This window comes from Neopsephotus bourkii, unplaced genomic scaffold (assembly GCF_033783945.1).
Source record: "Neopsephotus bourkii isolate Nb327-2 ecotype Australia unplaced genomic scaffold, CSIRO-AGI_Nbou_v1 NB_272, whole genome shotgun sequence".
Lineage (NCBI taxonomy): Eukaryota > Metazoa > Chordata > Aves > Psittaciformes > Psittacidae > Neopsephotus > Neopsephotus bourkii.
In genome coordinates this window covers 11163641-11172335 of record NW_026900781.1, presented here as the reverse complement: position 1 = coordinate 11172335, position 8695 = coordinate 11163641, and positions in this window count along the sequence as shown.

Sequence of the window (8695 nt, the reverse complement as noted above, 5' to 3'; positions counted from 1 at the left end):
AATGCTGCTGCAGTGTTCGGTGCTAGCAACGTTGAATTCTGAACTACTTTCCATCACCAAGGTGATTGGGTTGGGTGGTTTGCACCTGGACCTAAGTTACATCTTGATCTGAAGATGTGTTGTGCTTTTTTATTTAAATAATCCAAGTGTTTATGATTTTTGCCTCATGCTAATGAAGACAAATTGCTTTTCAGTTGCCATATGATTTAGAAAAATTAATTAAAGATTATGAGGGAAATTTGCATCAACATTTCAGTGCCATGATTTATACCAGCTGCAGGTCTGACCTCAAACCACCGTACTGATGTACACAGTGGAAGTCAAACTGCACAACACAATGACATTTCTTACAGTCCCAAGCCTCCTTCTAGCAGTACTGTGTTTCTCATGCTCTCTTGGGAAACTCATGAGTAACAAAGTTTGAGGTGTATTTTAGTTTCTTCTCATTCTGTGGGCTTCCTACTACTGCAGCACACACAAAGTGTTAGAATGAAACTGATCCTTTGCATTTGTTGTCAGCATTGAGGAAACCACTAAACCACAGCCCTTTCACACTGCCAGACTTGCTCTGTAGCTCCCAATTCTCTGCAGTGTCACTGCATGGAGAGGTGTTTAAATTGTTCTCTCCTTTCCTGGACGGCAGCCAGCACAAGACACAATTTCAGGCAGGGTTGACGCAGAGCCAACACCTTGCCTAACAGCATGAAAGCATTTCATGAAAATTCAAAAAGAAGGAAATGACTTATTACTAATGGCTTAATCCCTTATGCTTTTTTGCAAATGACATCATAACCAAAGTCAGGAGTACGCAAGACAGAAGGCAAAGCCAAAGCAAACCTGTGAGATTTACCTTCTATCTGACATGTACACACACTTCGTTCCACTACCCAGTATGCAAAGCACACCAGAGCTAGTAACATCATGATCTGGAAAAAAGCAGAGAAAGAACCCAAGAGTGAAAGACAGGGTGTGGGGATAAGAGGGTGGGTGACAAAAGGTGTATAGCTGCACTTCTCACAGTCTGATCGATTTGCTTCAGCATGTGACTGTGTTGCCATTATCTTACCCATGCCTGAGTGACAGCAAGGCTTATTTGTTTTTACCTTTCTTCTGATTTAGTTAGAGCACCACATAAAAGACAGTGGAATTTGTGAAAAGGCTGAAATTATACCAGTATCCTCCTATGGGGGTTTTACCAGTTCAGGTGTGTACAGTCACTCATAATGGTCATGCAAATTCTAACACTGGAATGACATGCCCTTAAAAGATATGGGTTTTTATCTTGACAAGGAGAAAAACCACAGCCTTCCAGGAAATCTACTTGAGGATGATTTGGCTCACCCACCACTTGCAGGCTAGAATAAGTGCTCTTTCTACTACACAGCTCTAAAGTATCAGCTAGGTCTTCATCCAGCACTTCAACTCCACTCATCCTCTCAAACTCCTCTCCCAGCCACAAAGCAATTAGGTATTTCTCTCAAAAATCTCAAGTGCTGTTAATGGCATCCCCAAGTGAAGCCAGCAGCGAAGTACAGAAAACGGACCTCTCACATGAGAGCAAGACATTTGCTATTTACTTAGGATTTCTTTATGTTAAGAAGAAACGCTGAAGACGCGTCAGCTTTAGTCAACATCTTGAAGAAACCTTTGCAGAGAAAAGATCAGGGAATGTGATTTCCACCTTGATTTCTGCCCATGCACATTACCTCATCTCATCCTCTGTAAGCCATCTGGACAAGACCTGAGACACACTCCAACACACAATTGTGGAGTTAGATTTTAAGCGACTTAAACTGGAGAAGAGTAATGTGCAGATTTAAGGGTAGGCTAAAATTAAGCTCCCATTAGCTTCAATATTAACATTCAAGTAAACAACAGAAGCAGATTTCTATCTTCTTCTAGAAGTTTTGAAGTTTTCAATGTCCAGCGAGACAGGCAGAAAGTGTTTCAGATGGGGACAGTGAGGAATACAATGCACCTTACAGCCAGAATCTCCTCAATAAATTATATGGCACCCAAACAGCTGACTTAACAGTTATATTCCTATTTCTGACACTGTACCCCTACCCCTCTGCTGCCAGCAGTGTTTTAGTGCAGACTTTATAGTTTTAGAAAAGTGACAAATGAGCTGCCGCTTGCTGGCATCTAAACTTATATAGGGTTACAAGTAGCTGTCTTAGGCCTAGTCCCTGTGTTTTTACTCAGCCAAGAGTCTCACAGAAACCCACAGGCTGACACAATACATCCTCAGTGATGAGTCCCTCATTTCTTCTTCACTTAAGATCTTTTGATTTAACAATTTTATTATTATTATTATTTTTGCTCACCATTATGGCGATAACCTAAAAAATACTCCAAGAACCCTACATGGAAACCACATGGTTCCAATCCAGAGTAATGTGTTTAAAGTTAATGTAAATGCTGTTGAGTCTGGGCTTTTCTTTATCATTTTTAAGGTGTCGAGCACTGTTTATAAGACTTTCTTCATAAACGAAGTCTTGCCTAAAACCCTGGTTTATCAGACATTACAGAGAAGCTCTGCTGAAGAGAGCACACTCTCTAGAAAAACATTCTCAAAAGAAGCACCAGGAAAGGAATGAAGGGCTCTCAGAGGATATGCAGAGAGACATCAAAATATAGAAAACAGGTCTAGAATTTGTGGTTAGAATTAGAAGATTACTTTAAGGTAGGACAGAATCAGAGCTCTGGAGATTTCCAACTGAGTAAGAAAATTAAAACTGTCAAAATATAATTTGATAAATTAACCAGGATTCACTTAATTCTTGAGAGAAGGGGGATGAGTCCCAATGCCTCAAGAGATCCTTTGCCATCCTGCATTTCAGAAGTGACAGTTTTGTAGCTAGATAGTTTTTGTAGCTGATCATTTTAGAACTGTTGCATATATGGTAGAAATATACTAATGATGACCACTCTTGTGTATCAGGTAAGTTTTCCTAGCACACCTTGCTCTAGCATGAGATGGGCAGGAACAGACATTGGCTTCACTCCTAAATGCCTTTTAAAGGATAGAGGAAGAGTACATTTCTTCCACGTGGGAATCCTGCCAACAGTTCTGGAAGCTGGAGCTGTTGTCCTTATGCTTGGCAATACAGATATACGCCACCACTTCATTTCCCTGTAAGGAACATATGGTCTGTCTAGCATGTGCTTGAACTACTGCCATTTCATTCTAGCTTGGCTGTTTGGTAACAACAAAGGAATCTGATTTTTAACCCACCCAGTTTGTCAGTAGCATTGTCCTAAACCCATACAACTTATCACCCAGCTAGAAGCACAGCTGCAGCCACCTAAGTTTAACTTTGCTCTGCAGCAGCACAGGAAAAAATAACCAACCAGCACTTAACAATGAATCTGTAAGGTTAAAATGTTTCTCATAAAAAAACCCACACTAGTACACTCTGCATAATTAATGCTTAGACATAGGTTGAAATTGTGAGCTTGAACCTATTAATCATCCTCAGAAACTAAGGTTTAAGCGTATCAGGGAGTCTGCATGGAGCAGTCACTGTTCCATGAGCAAGAGCGTTCAGCAGCCCCTAACAGAATCATAGAATCATAAAATAGTTAGGGTTGGAAAGGACCTTAAGATCGTCAAATTCCAACCCCCCTGATGCTCTTGTGTGTCAGATAGGGCAAGCAAACAAAACTGGTGCAAGTTTTTACCCAAGAAAAACACAACAGGATGACCACTCTTGATAAAACAGAGACAAACTATAAACCACATTTGTTTACTACTTTAGTTAGAAAAACAACAACAAAACCAACAACTACTTCAGAGGGCATTTCTAAAAGAGCAAACTGTGTTTCAAATACACGTTTTTTGTTTATGGTTTTAAATCTTTTGTGATGCTAGCCTGCTAGACAAGTTAATATAATGGAACAGGCCTGATGCTTTCCCTCTGCAGGGCAGGGAGTTGAATCAACGAGTATCACAAATCACATTAAAAAAAAAACATAGAAAGAAACAGCTGGCAATAATGCATTTAAATTGATCTTCACAGAGCGAAAAATGGACACATGTTGTGAAAGACCAACATCTTCATGAATGCACACACCCCTTGATTTTGAGCAGGGCCTTTAAGGATCTCAAAGGAATGGCATGGCTCAACAAATGCTTGCTAATGAATGCAATAATTGTAAAAGGAAAACTAAATATAAATATATAAACATGCAACTTCATAAATTAGCTGGTTTTACAGCTTGCACTGAACTAGTTTAAACCAGGACACAGCCATATTGGAAAAAAATGAAAAAAATATCAAACCAAAACAAACCAACACAGTTGATGTTGCCATCCTTAAATTATCATGGTTTTATTGTGCAAAGTAGATAGGAAATAAAATATCACTCTTTCTGCAGGTTCTGTGCCAGCCAGAAAGCACACTACACACGGAACTTGCAGAGTAATTTTTGCAGAGCAATTACAGAGGAAAGAGAAGAGCCCGAGTAACACAAAGGCTAGAGAATATGCCCTGACATAGGGACCTAAAGAGTTCTGTGTGCTTTGTTTATCAAAAATGAAATCAAGAATGATCCAATTATGGCACACACACCCCTTCATGCTGAAAACCAGCTGGTCCTAGAGGGTTATCTAACCTAACAGAGAAACGCATTGAAAGAATCAATAGCAAAAAAAAAGAAAGCTAAAAATAGCAACACAAGTTTAGAAATAAAATAAGCAACATTTTAACTGTGATGTTGCTGAGATTCTGAACAGCAGCAGTACACTTCTTTTTCAGTTTCAAATGGTAACAGTATTTTCATAAAACACAAGCCACCCCTTCTTTGGCAAAAGCTAGTACACAAATCCTCGATGGCTAGAGAGAATAGGCAAGGTAGACCTGACACAAGCACCTTTCCATACTTTTTGGGGCCAAGCACACTCTGAAAGCAGTCACTTCTCAATACTCTCAATGCATCACCACACCCCTAATTCTAAGTTTGTTGCCAAGTTTCCTGTAAAAATAAAAGGCATGTTTTTGTGCTCTACACAGACTGTCTACATGGTCTGTCTGCTGCCTCTTACTAATTCTGGAACCCAGTGGCAAATTTTAACCAACTTCAGCAGAAAAGTAGGGGTTTCTAAAATACTAACCCTTAAATACTTTGTGGAAATACACAAAAGAGAGAATCTCAAATTCCCCACAGAAGAACTAGCCACAGCATTAGACACCAGAAAATGCACACAGAATTGCAGAACCAACTAGGGTGGAAAAGACCTTTAAAAATCATAGTCCAACTGTTACTTGAGGACTGTCAAGTTCACTGCTAAACCGTATCACTGAGGGGCTCATCTACAGATCTTTTGAACACTTCCAGGGACGGTGATTCCACCACTTCCCTGGGCAGCCTGTTCCAATGCCTGACCATCCTCTCTGTGAAGAAACTTTTTCTAATATCGAATTTAAACCTCCCCTGGTATGGCTTGAGGCTGTTTCCTCTTGTCCTAAAGAGGGCATAGAAGGAGGTGAGACACATACACAGGGAAACAAGGCTTCTTTAGTTTTGCTGTTCATTAAATTGCTTAAGTGAGAATAGTACAAAAGCAATTTTGTGCTATGGCTACTAAGAGTCTATCTTCTGAGCTAAACATGGCCTGGTTATGCCATTTGGGAGACACTGACCTGATGATCTCTACTGGCCTTGAAAATCTGTACCAGTGTGTTACTTTTTCTTCAAATCTGTCATCTAGTAGAGGTCTTTCACTAATCTTAGCCTGGGGAGATCTCTAAAGCATAGCAGAGAAAAGCATGATGGACAATAATGTTTTTATTATTCATCTGAATTCCCCATTCATTACTATTTTAAACACAATTTTAGTGTTTAAAAATAGTGCTGAATAGGGAAATCTTAAAAGCTATTGAAATTTTCAGACAGATCCCAGAAAGGAGTTTTAATAACCAGTTTGACTATTGACAGCATTTTGTTTTACTGAAAATCTAAGCTGAAAAAGAACCCTCGACAGATCCTGTTGCAATATCAGGTTTGCAGAGAACAGAGGTGCCAGCTGTTAGAACACTTCCTGCTGCGGCTACATCTAGGAAGCAACCATTCTGCTACCCCACCACCCCCAATCGGGTTGGAATTAATTACTCCTAGGAAATAAACACTGCCTCCATTGGCTCTGAAGGAATCCAAATACCTTATTTTAGACAGAGTGCATGACTTCTATCTACTAAAGTTTGGAAAGATCAATCACAATCTGGCTCCAGGAGAGTTCAAAATTAATGCAAGATCATGTTGGGAAGATTCAGTAGCAGCCAGGGTGACCATTTTTAGCAGGGTGGGGAGTAAAGCCATTGCCTGCACACATGGTGCAGGAAAACCTGGATTAATTCTGAACATGACTGGTGCTAGCATTTAACCGTATCTGTCATCTACAGGAAGGAAAGTACAATAGAAGGAAGGCCATGCAAAGTCCATCCTTAGGCAGGTTTTTTTTGCCAGAAGAGATTTCCCCAAATCTTTAATAGCATATGTTGTCTCAGCTTTATTAGAGACATTTCTATTAAATGACCTGTTTCTGCCTGTTCCTCCAGCAGTGACTAAGGCAGGTTTAATTGCATCCTGTGAAAGGTGTGCTGCATTGCTCACTTTCTGCTCAAAAGACAGAAACTAAAGCTGCCATATGAAAATGGAACTGCTGCATCTCCATGCAGCAGCTGGCAAGTGAAGAAAAGACATTCCAATCACCAAGGCATCATTTCCGAAATTCAGACAACAATCAAACGCCTTCAGCCAGTCGCACCAATGACTGCTGAGGAAGTGAGGCTTTCTCAGTAAGCAAAAAGATTTTATTAGGTTGTTGTTTCCTTGTATTTGAGCACGAACAAAGAGTAATGATAATAAACAGTACTGCAGCTACTTACCATTGCATGGCATTTCATAACACTGGCCACACCCACCCCCCCGAAATATAAGCCGAAGCAGCAAGTGCGACAGTAGCAAAGATCTGGGAACGATTCCTCCTAAGCAGCCTCATTCTGGGCAAGAGCTGCTAGTGTACATAACCCCAGTGGCAGGGCCACTGGAGAGACAGATGGGACCAGGAGCTATGATTTCTTGCCAACTCATCCTGGCAAGAAGAATAAAATTCTGGCCAAAGTATTCCTTATGACATAAAAAAGGAATGATAAAGCTTCCTTTCCCCAGGGACAAGCATTACTAATAATTATAGCAGGACAGTCTGTTCTCCAGAAAGACTTGAATCGACAAGGCTCTGAGCCCCACCTATAAAGAGGAAAATTCCTCCACTCCTGTTAACAGCTATTAATCAGTACAATCCAAACCAGAATAAATTAACACCAATTAGATGCGGTCAGCATTCTCAGCAACAGCTTTTAGGCATACCTTTGAATATGCCTGGTTAGGAACACAAAAAGAGCTTCCTTCTCCCTGGGCTACGGTGGCCTGTCATTGTCATATGACCATATTACTCACTGGGTGTGGAGTTATCAAGGCAATGACCCCAAAGAATGCTGAATATCACTTTACAGCATGGAACATTCACCCACCCCATGTCTGTTGGCTCATCTTCACATGCCATCTCTTGGCGTATGTTTTCTTTAACTAAGAGTCTGCAGACAGCTGCTTATTGTGAAAATAATCAATACACAGTAAAAGAGGAAATATAAACCATAAAAGTTTTTGAGACAGTTTCTGCTGACACTGTTTTGTTTGTAGACAGTTTAATCCTGTTGGCGTTTTACATTTCCTGCTATATGCAGAATCACCTTTAAGAAGAGGACTGTCAAGTTAGAAACATTGATTTAGGTTTTCAATAAACTTGAAAAATTGAGACTCTTTGATGCAATGCAATCCAAGAACATACATCATGTATATCACCAAGTCCTGTTTAGTTATGATCAAGAATAACATACTAGTGCCTTGCAGACTGTACAGTTAATTTAACTATTGGTCCTACAACAAAAATCAGGTTTGAGCAATATTATCCAAGCCAGACTTCTCTTTCCTACCTTTTTAGTTTTATTAGCTATCCTAAATTTGTTTTCAAGATGAATCTTCTAGTGGAAGAAGGGAAGGAAGTTACCATTCTTTCTTATTTTTACCAGTGTCCTAAAAAGAACTGGTATATTTGAACAGACTGATGCATGACACACAACTCTCTTTCCTTCCCTAACTTCTTCCTGTGACTTGCTCTGTAACCTCAGTGAAGGAAAAATTTAAAAAACCCTCTTCTGTCTGATAATATGCCCACCAGCCCTGAAGAAAGGGTCCTGATCATATTGCTATGAGAACACCTGGAACTACTGCTATGCACACAGACTAATCTAGACATTATTAGCCAGCAGAAAAAAAGAGAATATCTACACAACATAGCATTTAAGTCATGCTACATGGCATGATGAGACTTAATCTCTGTTCCATTTAACACAGATTTAAATATTCTATGGAATAGAATTTAGAAGCCTAGTCTCCTAGTGCATAAATTTCATAGAAGCACTTGATAAACACCATTTGCAAAGGGTTTTACCTTTCTGCACTCCCTTGGGAAACTGAGACTATGAAATCCTGACCTCCTGCGCAAAGGAGTGGTCTGGATAGCCATGTGATAACCTCACACAGGCAAACAAACTAAACCAGGGCTTTCCCTGGGTGTGTTTTGTCAGAGCAGACTCCAGCCATCAAAGAAGGAGGGAAGAGCTCATGACTG